This window comes from Protomyctophum bolini, assembly GCF_963924005.1.
Source record: "Protomyctophum bolini genome assembly, chromosome: 11".
NCBI lineage: Eukaryota > Metazoa > Chordata > Actinopteri > Myctophiformes > Myctophidae > Protomyctophum > Protomyctophum bolini.
In genome coordinates, this window is record NC_137872.1 from 17807018 (window position 1) to 17823153 (window position 16136).

The following is a 16136-nucleotide window of genomic DNA, read 5'->3' on the forward strand; positions in this document are numbered from 1 at the left end:
GTCGTCATTTTATCTACTGGCCCCTGGCCCCTTGCCATTTTTGTAATGTGGCCCACAGGTAAATCTATTTGAGTATCCCTGCCCTGAGGGAAGGGTTTGCACCGGCTCAGACCATTGGGTCTGGGTGTTAATCAAATGTTATTGTGTGGAAAGTTCCACACTCAGTTTAGAAGGTGGCGGTAATGCACCATTTAGGTTTGCCAACTGCCATAAAACCCGAGAGAAGAAGAAGAAGAAGAAGAAGAAGAAGAAAAAGTGGCCTCATGTTTGTCCAGAAGCCTGATTTGAGTGTTTGTTGGGGACCTGGAGGCATAAGGTGTACAGTAGTATGTGGTAAGAAAACCTCAAATAAATGTTGATGCTTTAATAATTTATCTTGATATGCATGGGGACTGCCTGTATTTTAACTACAATTTAAATTTGATTTTCAGAGTTCGGCAGCTGTGATGTTTTGTGAGCCGGTGCTGGGATGCTGCCGGAGTCATTAAAGGGTAAGGGAATGGGTTTGTTAATTGGATAGATTTGTTTCCTGATATTTTAACCATTGAGTTAATACTGACGTGGTTTCTTGACCTTGACCATCAGGTCAAACTTTGTGTCAGATCCTGTGATAGATGAGATATGGCCTTTGACAGGATCTCAATAGAATAGCAGGGAGAACAGATACAATCACTGAATCACCCCAATGTACAAGTTATGTTGTATTAACATACTCTACCATACAGATTGGACAAAATTACATTTTATTCATTAAAACAAGTTACATAGTGCCTCTTTAATACTAAACAAAGTCTTGGGTCTGAGAGGCTAATCAAATGCCAAATAAATAATGGGCCTTGTATATGAAAAGGGTTGAAAACCACTGCTAGTCCAGTAATATGATGAATGTGTACTTTGGTGCTGTAGCCTTATACTGTGGAGTATGAAAACTTTTATGCTCATAGGCAACTCAAGTGAAATAGATTATACAGGTATTTTTTAGATTTTCTTTTTCCAATATCTCTGTTGAGTAGAAACCTCATGTGCAAAACCTTACTTGGCCATGTTCAGGATTCAAATGAAAAACATATAGCAACAGTAGCAGATCTGGGCATTCATGAAGACAAAAAACACAAACGGTATAGAGATACAGTAAGAGTTTTCTACCCGACAGCAACATTATACATAATGATTGTGACATAAATTGCTACAAATCTGAGAACATCTTCCACCACTTGCCAAATGGACCCTGGAGGGGTCTGTAACTGAGAGTGTACAAAATGACAACTAAAGTGCACATGAATTATGAATATGGATGCCCCTGTCAGTGCAGGCTGCTGCTGGTGCAGCCTATTTCTTGGGTGCTGGCTGGCTGGGATGATATGGTGATTAACACTTTCTTCTCCCTGCATTCGTTATTTGTTTTCTGTTTCAGTATACTTTAGTTGGAGTTGTTGTGTGCAGCAGCAAGCAGCGCGCGTGGGCGTCGCATGGAATAGAGACTCTGCGTGACACCATGCAAATTTATGGCACCCTCTATCTCTCTCCCCTCCACCCCTGTGCAAACGCCTACGCGCGCGTGTGTGACGAGAGCATGTACACACACAGACAGGGAGACCTGGCGCGGGCTGCTATGCCACCCATCTGAGTCCAACTGCTCTACATTAATAACCACCAGGCCTTACGTAATGTGGCATAAAACTCAATATTAAAATTCTAACCTCGGGGGAGATGCTAGCTCAGCTGCAATGGGACGTGGCGGCTTGATATCGCCCCATCACTCAGTTTTTCCGTTCCTTTTCCCCCCATCCCAATGTCTATTAAACACAGGGGCTCCTGTGCACAGTAGTAAATGCATCTACAGGGGAGGAGGTGGGAGATAAAAAAAACTGACTGGGGGCCTTCTGACTGTAATGTCACTTGAAGACAACGTCTCTGCTGCCACCTTGTGCTCATGGTCAGAATGACAGGAGTAGCCTACAAACTGAAATCAATGGATTTGTTTTGGAAAGAATCCAGTCATTACTTGTGAGCTGCTGTGCTGCCAAGTGCCAATAGCCAGCCTCTGTGGTAATAGGAATAGGAAGAGTGGGCACTAAGGAAGACAAACAAACAATTAATTACTGAAATGAAGATTTCTAAAGCAGTCTTAAGTAATCTAAAGTTTACATGATTAGAATATGATGATTTGACAATTAAGGTCTAATATTTCTACAAATGCTACAAATTGGGTAAGTAAGTACAACCATGCAATTTTTACAACATGTATACTTTAGGCTACAATACAATTTATTTATTTTACTGTATGTTGGATATCCATACTGTTGAAGGTCTGTTGGCAGGCCGTATAAAGCAGTGGTTCTCAACCTTTTTAGCTTGAGACCCAAACGAGAAATATGTCTCCCCAGCCAGGACCCAAGCAAGTGCGAATAGCCAATCCAATACCTACAAGCTCACAGCGTTGCAATGTATGAAGTTCTTTTGAAAAATGTGATTACTGTATTGTATTTTCTTTTCAATCTTTTGAAACAATACAAAAATAATAACAAATTCTAGGAGAACAAATTTAGGAGGCATTTAGGAGATATTTACACACGACCCGTTGGGTCCCGTTACAGTACAGTACACTACAGTATTAATTCTTACACATGCACTGTACATAGTATTGATCGTGATTCGGAGATGATAGATGTGCAGTGTCCGCCAGGATACACAGTGTGTGGTTTATAGCCTATCTGTACAGTCAATCATTAGCAACAGTGTATATCACGAGTAGGGCTGGGAATCTGGAATCGGATCCAAAATTGAGGAACCGAAATCTGTTCCATCACATTTTGAAGTGTTTCCAGAACCAGATTAATTACACCGTCAGAGCTTCTAAAACCTTTTAATTTCAACGACCACCATAACTCAGTGTACAAATGTGTAAACTCGGAATCCACTCAGAATTCCATTTGTACGCTAGGAATCATTAAAGGGAACCGCGTTAACAAATTGTTAAGAGGGAATCGTTAGGTACAGGAATCGTTAAAAACCTACAGGGTCCCAACCCTAATCATGAGCAGCAATATAGCATCCATCAGTAATAAAATATTTACAGCGGCTCACTTAGGCGTCGGCCACTGTCCTGGTACTTTAATTTAGTGTATGTCCCAGTTAGTGCAAATGTGGGACTGTGCCAGAGTAGCGTAGGGCGTCATTAATCCTGAGTCATTCATTTGGTCATTAATCCAAGAACAGAGCAGAATGTATGAGAGCTTTGGTTATGTAGCCTGATGGCTATACTGGCATAAAGGACTGACCAGTTGTCCTCATGCCGAACAACTTTCGTGTTTTTGATCTCTGACCTTTAGATCACACCATTTTCAATTATATGAAAAACAGTTCAAATCTACTCCCAGGATCTTCCACCATTTTGAGCAGTTTGAAAAATTCTTAAACCTGATTGTCTGCCAGGATGTTTGAGCAATTTGCGTGAAACGTTCTACACACAATCTATGAAATCCCAGTTGAAGTTTGTACGTTTTTAAATAAATATAGCAAGCAGCGATAACAGGCACTATTGTTTCAGTCCTGAAAACGTCAATTTAATAAATCCATATATGGGTATAGAGACACACAGGGACTACAAATTTCACGCCCCCAAGGAGACAGTGGCCCCACTTCTGGTCCGTTTCAACGGTGTACTGCAGCTGTCAATGCAATCCCTATGAGAGGCATCATAAAATACCCTCATTTCACTGGTCCATTACTGAGGCTGTATAGCGACTTTTTTGTGTGTTCTAATGAAGTCACGGTCACATCCCTCGAGGTTTTCAATACCCAGATATATTTGTTGTCTGTTGTGTTTCGTTTTATATGCTATGTATTTGTGGAAAATGATCTAAACAGCATCTTGCAAGACTAATTATTAACACTCATCTGGAGAATGAAAATAGGTAGTAGGATAGGATATGCCACTCCTACATTTAGCTGTTGACAACGGTAAAACACACCGCCGGAGCTCCGTGGTAGGTAGAGCATATAATAATAAGCCCATGACGTACAGTACATGTTCAAAATATAGACATGAATGAACAAAGTCAGTCGGGATCGGGATTTATTATTGAGAATTCCACTCTTCAAAGTCGGCGGTCATCAAAACTATGGAATGCACTTCCCATTACAATCAGAACTACAGCCTCACTCCCAATCTTCCGCCGTAGGCCTAGTCTGAAAACTGTGTCTTTTCAGACTACATCATGGCCTGTAGCACTTGTAGCCTGTAGCACCGAGCCCTTTAGATAGAACTTTATGTAGACTTAGATAGCATTTTATACAGACTTATAGCACGTTACGTAGGCAGCACTAGAATTTTATCTAGTCATAGCACTTTATAGTATATGTATAGTATAGTAGTTTATATGTATAGTTTCTGTTACGTTCTTAGCTTATGCAAGTTAAAATCGCCTAAAGCTAATGTCGTGTGTTGGAAGAAAATGCTGGAATTCTGCGTGGCCCGAGGTTGATTATGAATTAGGATCATATGAAGGTCACCTGTGCTTAATTCCATGCTTGTATCACCAACTGAACCATCATGTATTCAAATCAGCAATTTCCCGCCTGACTAACCTGTTTGAGTGATTGTTTGTTGTTGTTTTTCATTGGTGGGTACCTGTAATAAAGAGGCCATTAGCCTCCCTCAGAGGTAATTAGATGTTGTGAGCTTTTTCAAAGTTCACATTACTCAGCGACCTCGAGGCAGCTTAATGAATTCTCAACAAACAAAGAAAGACCACATCACTGTGAAACTTGTTTTGGTGATGAACTGGGGTTGAGGATGTGAGAATGAATCACGGTTTTAACCACGTAAATCTTAACCCATTTTGACCTGACTTAAAAAAATAAAAAATATAAGTCTTCTGAAAGAATATATATTCAAAGATTTGTGCCGCATTTTCACGATTTTTCAAAAATAGCAGACCTACAAGCTCATAGCGCTATTTTTCAATAGCTAAATTATAACAATGTTTAAAACACCAAAAGGGGTTCCCGCCCAAAATGGGTTTTAATATCATTCGCATCACCCAGGGGTCTATACTTGGTCCTCCCCCAATTTTCCCCCAAATCTCTTCGCTAACAATAGTGAATCTATAAGCTGCTGTTGTGAGCTTGTGGATCCTATTTTCGCAGAATGTTTGCCGATTATGACATACACAGACTCAAGGCTTCATGTGGTTGAGGGGCTGAATCGGGACACTTAAATAGGTGGGAATAGGTCTTTTGTTCATAACTTCAATATAAAAATGACTTGGGTATTATAATTTATTCTATTGTTCTTTTTCATGTAACAAACCCCTGACCTCCCTTAATCTGACGGCAGTCACAATTCTGAACAACTGACTGTGTGTGTGTGTGTGTGTGTGTGTGTGTGTGTGTGTGTGTGTGTGTGTGTGTGTGTGTGTGTGTGTGTGTGTGTGTGTGTGTGTGTGTGTGTGTGTGTGTGTGTGTGTGTGTGTGTGTGTGTGTGTGTGTGTGTGTGTGTGTGTGTGTGTGTGTGTGTGTGTGTGTGTGTGTGTGTGTGTGTATGAATCACACTTCTTGCATACCATCCTAGATATCAAACGACCTCAGGGATAATAGCTAACATACAGTGTTCACTCAGTCTACTACTGCAGTTAACCAAACCTGTTTTGTAACCACGATTAACACACAATCTCTTATGGCTTTGCTTCCAGAGCGTACCAAACGTCATGGTTGGCTTGTTTTACGATATTTCAACAAGTTACATCACAATATTAGCATTTCACTGCTAAGCTGTTGTGTACTGCATGTCACTGGGATTACCAAGCATGTGCTGCCACGTCCCTTTTCAAAACAATGACAGCATTGAGGGTTTTCAAAATCCTCATCGTTAGTTCATTGTTACCAAATACCATATATATCTCTCTCAAAAAGAGAAAAACCTTCCAAGGAAGGGACTGCACACTCCAGGGAACAGAGACGGACAACTTACTGCATCAATTTATTTATTAGCAGGAGTCCCTTTTTTGTCTCTCATATTATATATATATATAATATATCCTCTTGCAGTTCAATAGCTCCGATTGGAACCTCATATCTACGCTTTAGCTCCGAGAAGAGGTTCCGTGTCAGGATATCCCTGCATCGGTAGAACGGGGGTTGAGCCGTCCAAAAGCAATGGTGAAAAGCCTTTTCGCGGTATAATTTCCAAAAAGTAAAGGTCCGAGCTACAGAAGATAAACTTAGGATAGGCACGTAAAATGTTTAGATAGGGGTGAAACAACCGCTTACAAATCTTCTGAAGTTAGCCAGTACGTTTCCCAAAGAAATCTTGAGGACGGGTATTGACTGGACTTTTTTTTTAAATTTAAGCCTGATTTTAGCAGTTGTTTCACCCTAAGTTTATCATCTGTAGCTCAGTTGTGAGAACTTTACTTTATATTTCAGAACATTTAAAGACACTTCTGTGAAATAAAGGAAATACAGTTAAAAAAAGTAAGGGGCCAGTTTCCAATTGCAGCCGTCCATATAGGTGCTCTTTGAGAGCAGTTTTGAAGGAGTCTAGGGATTCACATTTCTTAATTGCTGTTGGTAGGGCATTCCACATTTTAGTGGCATAGGAGCGAAATAAATTTCATCCCTTGTTTGAGCCGAATCTAGGTTGCACGTGATTTGTTGAACTCCCTTGTGTTGTGATTGTGGACTTTGTTGACATTATTTTGAGGTACATGGGTATCTTGGTGGTTTGGCAGATTTTGTAGACTTAAGCCCATTGCAAGTTGCTGTACTCTGTCGTCAACACTAAGCCATTCCAGACTATCAAAATGGGCATGAGTGAGGTGGGTTCTAGGAGTATAAAGGCCAAGTAACCTGACCAGTTTGTTTTGGGAAGTCTGGAGCCTTGTTTTAAGGGCCTTTGAAATGCTGTGTTACCATGAGGTGCATGCATAGTCGAAGAAACCTTGTATGAGGGCTCCTGTTAGGGTCTTCACTGTGTTTTTTTTTACCAGAGAGGAGATCCTGTACACTAATTTCATCGTTTCGTGTGATAATATTGTCAAACACTTTAACTGAGAAGCCGTCGACCTTGCTGAGATTACTATTTGATTCAAAGAGAAACCACTGTTCTAAATCCTCAGCTTGTTGCTTTATAATACAGTTAGAATACAGCTAGAATCTAAAATGACACTGAATACAATTATTTTTATTTTAACACATCTGTATGGTAGAAATGTTAATCTAATATAAGTAGTACATCTCATCTGCAATGGTTGGATGTGATCTCCCTATTCTTCCAATGACAAATGTAGACCATATTGTTTGGTTGTAGTAGACCCTTACTCATTGTAGCCTACTGTATCTGCACTGGCTGGCTGGGATGCTGGCTGGGATACTAGCTGTTTTGGTATAGAAGTTTCGTCTCCCACACGTGGGAAACCGGGGTTTCCCACAAGTGGAACATTTAGCAAATTACATCCTGATCAGCGAGTCCCAAACTGCTTGTTGAAAGCCTCTGCATTTCCTTCTATTTCTGTCAAATAATGGCATAGAAAATGCACCAGAATAACTTGCAAACACTGCAGCTATAACACTACAGGGTTTGACTGTAGTTCTCTAGATTAAGCCATGTACCTTCCTCAGGACAGAATATGTTGTTTTGCACCTTAATGTTACAGTTTCCCCCCATAGCAGCTATATTCAAACGGTTTTCAGCAGAAATCCCACCACCCACCAGCCACCACCTCCCCCCACCCCATCAAAACCCCCTCAAGCCTCTGTTTCTCTGTTATTGTATGGGTGCAATCCAGATAATTTAATCATCTGTTGTGGCTGGCGGGCCTTTTGTATCCCCCCCACCGACGGTCCATTTGCCCAGGCTGTGTGTATCCTGTAGTGTAGTAGGTTATCTGTGGGGGAGCAAAAAAAATCCAATCAGAGCTCTAAATGTGCCTGACCCGAGGCCATAGCTATGCTGACATTTCCTGCATGTCCGGACTGCAGGCTCTGTCTTGACTTTTGCTTCCGCCCGCTTTTGAATAAGTGCGGAGATCTGTCATGTAACCGTTTGTCCGTCCTACCCAGTAGTGGAGAAAAAGTACTCACATTTTGTATGTAAAAGTATCAATACTACACTAGAAATACTACAAGTAAAGGACCAGTAATCAAAATGTACTTGAGTAAAAGTACAAAAATATTGGTATCAAAATGTACTTATAATACCAAAAGTATTATTATATATATTACCTATTACTCATTATGCAGAATCTCCCTTTTCAAATGTAGGCTATACAAATCTTTTGAAAATAGCAGATCTATAAGCTCACAAATTGCGTCGCATTGTGAGCTTGTAGATCGACTATTTTCAAATGGCTGAAATGTATACAGGGCTGAAGTGGTTACTGTAGGCTGTTTTGTAATGATAATCAAAAACTACATATAGTATAGTGACTCAAAATTTCAAATATATTTAGTGAAGTAAAAGTATAATATGTGGATGCGAGATTTAGTGGAGTAGAAGTAGTATACTGAAGAATGTACAAATATCTCAATATTGTACTAAACTACTAAAGTAAATGTACTTACTTACTTAATTAGTTACTTTCCACCACTGGTCTTACGTACCTGGATTCGAACCATAGGATTCAAACCCTGGACTTCCAGACAGGAGACCAAACTTCCGCCTCTCTTCAGGGCGTCCTCGTCCTCGCTTGGCCAGGGGAGATATCGCGCTCATGAGCTTCGGTCAGCAAGAGTACTATACTTTTCGACCGGTAGGTGTTCTTCCCTGTGAGAATGTATATTCTTTTCACTGTTTAGCCTTGCTAATTCTTCTCTTTTGTGTCACTTTTTGACACTTCTTTCCATTCTAAAAAAAGATAAATCTGAATAGCATTTACATAACAACACCTTTGCAAATGCCCTCCTTTCTCTCACTGACAATGTTCCACTTACTGACAATCCACTGTCTTGCCAATGGCATTACGTGTGAAGTTCTCAAATGGCACATCTGTAGACCTGAAATACTGCCTGATTTTACACACAAAGTTGTGTTTCTTGTCTCTCTCCTGTCCAGACTTCCAGCTAATGTCCCCCAGGGAGAGAAAACAAAGCAAGCCACTCACAGACTTGATCTAAGAAGAACCAGTAGGGGGCAGTAAACGAGACTAAACCAAAGACCCCCTGATCTTCATGAACTGTCCATATGTGACACTTTATTTGACCTAAAGGTCCTCATGCTCCAGGGCAGGGTAATTTATTTGCATGTCAGTGAGTAATATACCGTATATCTTCTCTGTCGGGTGGAAACCTAAAAAAAAGTGAGCGACACACACAGCCACAATAGTAGAGGGAGCGAGAACAACAACTGGTACCACCCACTTTTAAAACAAACATGGGTAAATTCTCCTTCTACAGCACTGCCACCCAAGCGTGGAATGCCCTGACCTCTTCCCTAAAAAAATAATTTAAAAAAGCAGATCACTGGCATCCTTTAAAACAGCCCTGAAAAGCTACTTTTCAGCAGGCCTAAAAGAGAGGAAATGATCACTTCTCCCTTAGACAGGCACTTCAATCAGACTGAGTGGGAAGGACTGCAGGACATGTACTCACCAGTATACAAAGGCCAGAGTAGGATGCAATCTGCATGTCATGTTTATGAATTGATTGCATATTGTTGAATATGGGTCTGAGCTGAGTGTCACTCCCCATCTACAGCTAATTTCCCCATTTCCTGTCAGTCTACTGTCTCTAAAGGCAGAAAAAGCCCCAAAAATATCTTAAAAACAAAAACAAAAAAAGTTAGAATATGGAGATTACGGCCTCTGCCGTGACTCAGCGGTCCAGGCACCCTGGCTGGTAGCCCAGTCTGGCAGTGCGCCGCGGGTTCGACTCCCGATCGGCCTTTACTGCATGTCACTCCCCCATCTCTCTCCCCATTTCCTGTCAGCCTACTTAGTACTTACTGTCTATCCCTCTATAAAAAATATAAAATAAAGGTGAAAGCCACAAACACATTTTGAAAAGAATATGGAGATAAGAGGTTTCTGCCCGACAGCGAACATATATTTCTAGGGCGATGCCCTTTGGGAACGCATGCCCACAATACCCGTTGTACCCGTTATCAGAGTACTTAGTTACTCAGTACCCATTTATCAATGGTAGTTGGAGACCAGTCTGTGACGTCAGACATTTGGAACAAGTTTGCACGTAAACACGTTTGGAGTAAACATTATCATAGTAGAGCAGGGTTTTTCAAAGTGGGTGCCGTCGTGCCACCTTAGGGTGCTGTGATGCAAGTGCTGGGGTGCCACAGAATAATTGGAATGTAATATCACTTTAGTTTAACCACTTCTTAGACTTGTTACTTGCACTGTGGGTTCTATTTCAATCTACACCAAATATAGCTGAGCTACAAGCTCACAACGTGTCATAATGTGACACATTGCTTATATAGAATCATATATTTGGCGAATGTTCCCCCCAGAATAGGTACACTGGGGTTCAAGTGCATGATTAAATGTTAAAAGTATAAAGTTATTTTCAATTTGTCATAATGGAAACAGATATTCTCTCAAGTTTTCCTCATGACATATTGTATAGGGGGAAATATTTACATATTTACGTATCATAATATGACATAAATGTAACGTAATTCAGGGGTGCCGTGGATGAAAACATTATTTAGAGAGGTGCTCTGAGCCAAGACAGTTTGAGAACCACTGTAGTAGAGGCTAGTTAGTCTATGACATCAGGAGGCCAAAATACTGTAGGCCTATACGCAATAATACGTGTCTGCTAACTGTGATGGCCCACTTGCCTGAAGGAAAATTTGGTAAGTAAGCTTCCATTTATACTAGATCGCACGAGGTGACACAGTCGCACTACAGATTTGTCTTTGTCTGGCCTGTTCTGGGAATTCGGATTAGCCTAATAGACAGCTGAGGGATGTATGGTTATTTTAGATGGATGTGTACAGTATAGCAGTGAGCACTCTACTGTAGGTGAGAAGATAAACATGCTTTGATGCTTTTGGTATTCGCAGTGAACTGCAGCTTTAAGTGACATGCTTGCATCAGATGGCATTCATAATGTATTAATAGTACACACAATTCATTGTTGTGCTAATCAGCAGCAGTGTGGTATGAAGACTACGTTACCATGAATGAAATAGCTAGTATTGTCTGGGGATTGAATTGAATTAAATCGATGGTTCACTTCTCAGACATTTTCATGTCAAGGACCCCCAAATTGATACGGATTAGGCTGTGGACCCCACCTGAAAAGATTTTGTTGTTAGATTAGATTCATATACGGAATCCTATAATTGTCTGTACTGTAGATAGGGAAATGGAAGAACCATGCATGGATCCAACATTGAAGAACCGGAATTTGTTCCATCACATTTGGGGCTGTTTCTGGAACCAGTTTATCTCACTGTCAGAGCTGCATGTCATAACTGCTATACAATTTCAACCAGTGGTTCTCAAAGAATTTCAAGGGTCACCATAACTTCATTCGTACACCGTTAAGGACTTGGACATGGAAAGTGAAATCTATACATTCTCTCATTGGACTAACTAACTTGTATCTGATGAAATACTCATTTTTCTGGGGAACCTCTGAACTCCCCCCCCCCCCCCCCCCAGGACCCCCAGGTGTCCCCTGACCCCACTTTGAGAACCACTGAATGAAATGACGGATTTCTAATGGAATGACATAACATTCCACAGGAAATTATGAATAACATATGAGGCACACATGGGACAGTTAAAGCATATAGACCATGTAATCACAACATTCCTGTCATAACCTCCCTGTCTGTGCTTCGCCTATAGCTTTTCTGACTCTCCACTTTTCCATCCTAACAAAATTGCTGATTTTATTGTCATAACATGCAATAATTGTGCCGTGGCTTCCCTGTGGATCTTCATGTGGTCAGTCTATCTATGACATCAGGACTACAATATGACGTGTGGGAAATAAGTTAAGCCCATTGACTCCCAGTATCAAATTAAAGTTTTGAATAAGTATTTGAAAAGAATGATTTGGGGGCTTATGTCCTTATGGCCTATATTGGCAGCATGCACAATGAATGTTGTGCTGCAGCGGTTTGTGAGATTAGCCCCAGATGCATAGACACAGACAGATGCATGGACACAGACAGATGCATGGACACAGACAGATGCATGGACAAAGACAGATGCATGGACACAGACAGATGCATGGACACAGACAGATGCATGGACAAAGACAGATGCATGGACACAGACAGATGCATGGACACAGACAGATGCATGGACACAGACAGATGCATAGACATAGACAGATGCATGGACACAGACAGATGCATGGACACAGACGGATGCATGGACACAGACAGATGCATGGACACAGCCTATACGGCTTTCATCTGTGTGTGCTGTTTTTACGATACTGCTCTTGTGATTGGCATGTGTTCAGCCGTAATTAGCCAGTGATGTTTGGTTAATCTCTGAGGCTCACCATGATAGGATTAGTGCTGGTACTGTCAACTGACACTCTCTCCTCTCTCTCCATCTGTCTCGCCCTCTGCGCCCACACTGTACATTTTAAATACTGTTGTTTATTTAACTCACCCATAAGGGTCCATTTTGGTTACAGTTTTTATTTTTATTTTTATGTGATATCCAAATCTGTGACATTGCAGACTTGAATCTCAGCTCTTCCTGGACTACAATGGACTACAGTTTGTTTCCTATAGTTCCAGTCAGTCCGGACACACAGAAAGAAAACACTCCCAAATCATGTTTTTCTTTTCTTTTTTTCTCGTGCCTAACTTCATTAAAACAGAATTATATTTTATTTATTTATTTGACCTTTATTTATACAGCTGAGTCTCACTAAGATACAAGATCTCTTTAACGATGGAGCCCTGGAGCAGAATAAAAAATGAACATTTAAAATGATTTGCAACAAAGCTTTAAGGCTAGAAAGTAATAGCACTGAATATGCTAGGGAAGCAGGCGCACTGTCCGATGGAGTCTGCCAACAACTCAGTCAGTAAACATTTAAAAGACCTAAACGAGATCAGTTCCTTAAGCTTCAGATCCGTCTGCTTAGTTATTCCAAGCTGCAAGGCCAGTGCACTTGAAGTGCTCGTTTGCCAAGTTCAATTCAAGCTATAGGGACAGTGAGTAAGTGCCAGAGTTGCTTGAACTTAACAGTAGTTACTGGTTCTGTTTGAAATATAGCCACAAGGCGGGAGGCAAACAAAGGATGGATTTTTAAATGAATGAATACTGTAGCAGTAGCAGTGAGTGACGTTGTAGTCTACAAGACTACAATATCAGGCCAGCCTAATCCTGGCACACAGTGCAATATGGTGAGTGAGAAATGTGCAACCTGTGACAAATGTTAGGCTGCTGTGGTACACCGTATCTAACCAGACCTAGTCGCTGTTTTTCCTTTATTTTTTGCGGATGGGTTCTCGGATTGAACCAGAGCAAACATTTGGCACTGGCGTGCCATGCATATATAAACCAGGTCACCATAATCCAATAAGGGAAGGAAGGAAGTTGCTTCAATCTTTTTTTTTCTTGGCAACAAAGGACAATTATTTCTTAAAATAAAACACCAGCTTGAGCTTGACAACATTTTCAATGTGACATCCAAATGTTAACGCTTTAAAACCGGTAAAGTTCAAACCGTGTTGCTTCACACTGCGTTTCCACTCCAGCCTTTAGATCGACTGTTGATACTTTTGTGTGACACTGTACAGTAGTATGATCAAGTAAGGCATTAATTGACTAAAGCAATTGACGACAGCAATGATAGTAACATAGTTTTTTCAGAAAACTGTGAGACGTGCTTCAATTTGGCTACAAGGCCAGGTTACAATGCCAGGAGGAGAAGCTGCACTGTCTTTCTGGAGCACTCAGCACAGGTTTCAAGCTAAGCAGCTGGGATTCTATGACACTAAAAGCACTCTGCAGATAGGCCTGCTGAAGAGACTGCATGAGCTAGAGTGGCACCACAGCAATAAATATAATAGGATTGGGGTTAAGTGCCCCTTTAACACAGGATTTTAATGTGCATTCTCAGTCAGACTTGCAGTGGTGGAAAGCAATAAAGTACATTTACTCAAATACTGTACTTCGTACTATTTTGAGGTACTTGTATGAGCACTCAATGTTATTCATCTATTCCAATAGAATAGCATTTTGGAGACAAATGTAATATTCACTTTTTATTTTGTTTGATACCTTTGAAGATTTGAATTAGTTAAATAAAATATAATATTTTAGGATGTATTATTAACTTGATTAGCACCTGAGGCATATTTTATTTTGGCTTCTAAATCAGTGGTTCTCAAACTTTTTTCATATGCCAAGGACCCGCAAAATGATGTATTTGTCGGCGGATGCATCTGGAAATATTTTATGCTAGGGACAAAGCATTAAAAAATAGCAGATGCTGAGATATAAGCTTGTACATCTGCTATTTTTGAGAACTATTGTGAACCATTGTTCTAAATCATAAGAGTTCTCCATAATGTATAACTAAGTATAGCTCAAATATGTAATGAACACTGATGCTTACCTGGTTTTAAAGAGTTAAACACCAAGAACTACAAATAAAGTAGCTCAACAATTAATATGTTTCCGTATGAGAGTGATTTTCAACCATTTTCATATCAAGGTCCATTATTTATTCAGCATTTGAGCCACCATTTGATGAGATTTAGCCTCTCAGACACTAAACTTAAGGATATGCTGTATTGATGTGGTACCATTAGGAACCAAATGGATTTACACTCTCAGGAGTTGCCAACTCTCCACCACCTGGAACCCCTCAAGGACCACTGGTGGTCCCTGGACCACTGGTTGAAAACCACTGCTGTATGACATTTAAGGAGGTTTTTATATCTGGCCTGCATGCTGGTACTGTTTCACTCAATACAGGATGTGATCTCTCTTTCTGTCACTCAGTCCTCTCTCCTTTCCTCCGTTAGAATAGAATGACTCTATAAAGGCATCAATCAATAATATTGATATCTTATAATAGCTGTCCATTCCAGTGATTCTCAACCTTCAAGTATTGCGGATTTGATATGCATGCTGCTATTCCTGATCATTCCTTTTTGATTATTATTACCCTTATAATAATAATTATTATTAGGGCTGTCACGATTCGCCTAGTCCACGATTCAATTCAATTTTCGATTTGCAGCTCACGATTCGATTCGATGTTCGATTCGCTATCACGATTCGCCTAGTCCACGATTCAATTCAATTTTCGATTTGAAGCTCACGATTTGCTTCGATGTTCGATTACATTTTTTCAATCTATTTTTTAAAAACCTCCTTTTTCAGCATTGAGGGCTATATTCATTATAATTTAGGCCAATATCTTGGTTTGTAAAGAAAAACACTTGTTTCCCAATAAGTCATATTTATTTTCTATAAATAACAAATCAGAATGAGAATAATAAAAGGTTTAACAACTTTGGGTTTTATGCCCTAACATTTTTTAAATGTTTCTTTAAGATGAGATGACTTGTAACATTCTTGTTAAGCTCTAAGTAAGAAAAAAAATGACTTAAAAAAAAATATATATATATTACACACCTCTTGAAAGCCTTGAATTCCTGGAGATTGCTTTGTTTTTGTTGCTTTCCTAAGTCAATAATTTTACTTTTTGAGTACACTATAGTTAACTTGAGTCTTTGGGTGAACTACTTAAAGCTGTTACAATGTCTGAACCAGAACAAAACTATTTGACTTGTGTGTACATTATGTATCAATAAATAAAGGCCACAGGCTCCCATTTGATACGATTCTTACCTCTGGGACCTCTGTGAGCACACCAAGGACCGCTGGATGGACCGCAGGTTGAGAACTGCCAAACTATTACATATGTATAAACTCAAAGAATGTATTATGCCTGGTTCAAAGGTTTCCTTTAAGCTGTTTTTGGTGCAACTCGCACTGTCGCACAACAAGCGTCTCTAAATCAGAGCACATGACCTCAGGGGAAAAGCAGAACCTTCGTTTTTCCTCTTTCTCGAGTGCGCTATTTAATCCTCAATGTTAAACCTATCTATCTGCAATTCTGAGAGTACAATTCTGAGACCCTCACGGGTCCATTTGGTTCCATTTGTCACAAACGAAGACTCT